Source organism: Carassius auratus, unplaced genomic scaffold (assembly GCF_003368295.1).
Source record: "Carassius auratus strain Wakin unplaced genomic scaffold, ASM336829v1 scaf_tig00043240, whole genome shotgun sequence".
NCBI lineage: Eukaryota > Metazoa > Chordata > Actinopteri > Cypriniformes > Cyprinidae > Carassius > Carassius auratus.
In genome coordinates this window covers 27,501-30,000 of record NW_020526768.1, presented here as the reverse complement: position 1 = coordinate 30,000, position 2,500 = coordinate 27,501, and the positions used below count along the sequence as shown (strand labels likewise).

At 40.3% G+C, this 2,500-nt stretch overlaps 4 non-coding genes across 4 annotated transcripts; all 4 read right to left on the bottom strand.

The window, feature by feature from the left end:
* Positions 1-317: 317 nt before the first annotated feature.
* On the bottom strand, positions 318-436 carry LOC113086416 (5S ribosomal RNA). The gene has a single exon (XR_003284827.1). It is a non-coding gene; the product is annotated as a 5S ribosomal RNA (ribosomal RNA).
* A 646-nt stretch (positions 437-1,082) lies between these two features.
* LOC113086415 (5S ribosomal RNA) lies at positions 1,083-1,201 on the bottom strand. The gene has a single exon (XR_003284826.1). It is a non-coding gene; the product is annotated as a 5S ribosomal RNA (ribosomal RNA).
* Positions 1,202-1,709: 508 nt separating this feature from the next.
* On the bottom strand, positions 1,710-1,828 carry LOC113086414 (5S ribosomal RNA). Its single transcript, XR_003284825.1, has one exon. It is a non-coding gene; the product is annotated as a 5S ribosomal RNA (ribosomal RNA).
* Positions 1,829-2,048: 220 nt separating this feature from the next.
* Positions 2,049-2,166, bottom strand: LOC113086396 (5S ribosomal RNA). Its single transcript, XR_003284812.1, has one exon. It is a non-coding gene; the product is annotated as a 5S ribosomal RNA (ribosomal RNA).
* Between the last annotated feature and the right edge of the window lie 334 nt (positions 2,167-2,500).

Sequence of the window (2,500 nt, the reverse complement as noted above, 5' to 3'; positions counted from 1 at the left end):
TTTAAATGAAAGATTATTATATAATTCGTGAAATTTTCCAAAGAGATTAAAGCACCTGGTATTCCCAGGCAGTCTCTCATCAAAGTGCTAACCAGACCTAAACCTGCTAAGATTCAGAGATCGGGCATTGACTCTATTTTTTGGCAAAATTATTATATACTAAGTGAAAAATGTCCAAAAAGCTTACAGCACCTGGTATTCCCAGGCAGTCTCCCATCCATGTACTAACCAGGCCCAAACCTGTTAATATTCAGAGATCGGGCATTGACTCTATTTTTTGGCAAAATTATTATATACTAAGTGAAAAATGTCCAAAAAGCTTACAGCACCTGGTATTCCCAGGCGGTCTCCCATCCAAGTACTAACCAGGCCCAAACCTGCTTAGCTTCCGAGATCAGACGAGATCGGGCATAGCCAGGTTGGTATGGCCGTAAGCGAAGACAGCAGCAAAGAGAGGGCTATTTAAAGACCAGCCAATCTAATCGCCAGTACATTATATAAGTAAGAAAGAAAACCCAAAAGCTTAAAGCACCTGGTATTCCTAGGCAGTCTCTCATCAAAGTGCTAACCATACCTAAACCTGCTAAGATTCAGAGATCGGGCATTGACTCTATTTTTTGGCAAAATTATTATATACTAAGTGAAAAATGTCCAAAAGCTTACAGCACCTGGTATTCCCAGGCAGTCTCCCATCCATGTACTAACCAGGCCCAAACTTGTTAATATTCAGAGATCGGGCATTGACTCTATTTTTTGGCAAAATTATTATATACTAAGTGAAAAATGTCCAAAAAGCTTACAGCACCTGGTATTCCCAGGCAGTCTCCCATCCATGTACTAACCAGGCCCAACCTGTTAATATTCAGAGATCGGGCATTGACTCTATTTTTTTTTTTTTTTTTTTTTTAATGAAAGATTATTATATAATTCGTGAAATTTTTCAAACAGATTAAAGCACCTGGTATTCCCAGGCAGTCTCCCATCCATGTACTAACCAGGACCAAACCTGCTAATATTCAGAGATCGGGCATTGACTCTATTTTTTGGCAAAATTATTATATACTAAGTGAAAAATGTCCAAAAGCTTACAGCACCTGGTATTCCCAGGCGGTCTCCCATCCAAGTACTAACCAGGCCCAAACCTGCTTAGCTTCCGAGATCAGACGAGATCGGGCATAGCCAGGTTGGTATGGCCGTAAGCGAAGACAGCAGAAAAGAGAGGGCTATTTAAAGACAAGCCAATCTAATCGCCAGTACATTATATAAGTAGGAAAGAAAACCCAAAAGCTTAAAGCACCTGGTATTCCTAGGCAGTCTCTCATCAAAGTGCTAACCATACCTAAACCTGCTAAGATTCAGAGATCGGGCATTGACTCTTTTTTTTTTTTTTTTTTTTTAAATGAAAGATTATTATATAATTCGTGAAATTTTCCAAAGAGATTAAAGCACCTGGTATTCCCAGGCAGTCTCTCATCAAAGTGCTAACCAGACCTAAACCTGCTAAGGTTCAGAGATCGGGCATTGACTCTATTTTTTGGCAAAATTATTATATACTAAGTGAAAAATGTCCAAAAAGCTTACAGCACCTGGTATTCCCAGGCAGTCTCCCATCCATGTACTAACCAGGCCCAAACCTGTTAATATTCAGAGATCGGGCATTGACTCTATTTTTGGCAAATTATTATATACTAAGTGAAAAATGTCCAAAAAGCTTACAGCACCTGGTATTCCCAGGCGGTCTCCCATCCAAGTACTAACCAGGCCCAAACCTGCTTAGCTTCCGAGATCAGACGAGATCGGGCATAGCCAGGTTGGTATGGCCGTAAGCGAAGACAGCAGCAAAGAGAGGGCTATTTAAAGACCAGCCAATCTAATCGCCAGTACATTATATAAGTAAGAAAGAAAACCCAAAAGCTTAAAGCACCTGGTATTCCTAGGCAGTCTCTCATCAAAGTGCTAACCATACCTAAACCTGCTAGATTCAGAGATCGGGCATTGACTCTATTTTTTGGCAAAATTATTATATACTAAGTGAAAAATGTCCAAAAAGCTTACAGCACCTGGTATTCCCAGGCGGTCTCCCATCCAAGTACTAACCAGGCCCAAACCTGCTTAGCTTCGAGATCAGACTAGATCGGGCATAGCCAGGTTGGTATGGCCGTAAGCGAAGACAGCAGCAAAGAGAGGGCTATTTAAAGACCAGCCAATCTAATCGCCAGTACATTATATAAGTAGGAAAGGAAAACCCAAAAGCTTAAGCACCTGGTATTCCCTAGGCAGTCTCTCATCAAAGTGCTAACCATACCTAAACCTGCTAAGATTCAGAGATCGGGCATTGACTCTTTTTTTTTTTTTTTTTTTTAAATGAAAGATTATTATAATATCGTGAAATTTTCCAAAGAGATTAAAGCACCTGGTATTCCCAGGCAGTCTCTCATCAAAGTGCTAACCAGACCTAAACCTGCTAAGATTCAGAGATCGGGCATTGACTCTATTTTTT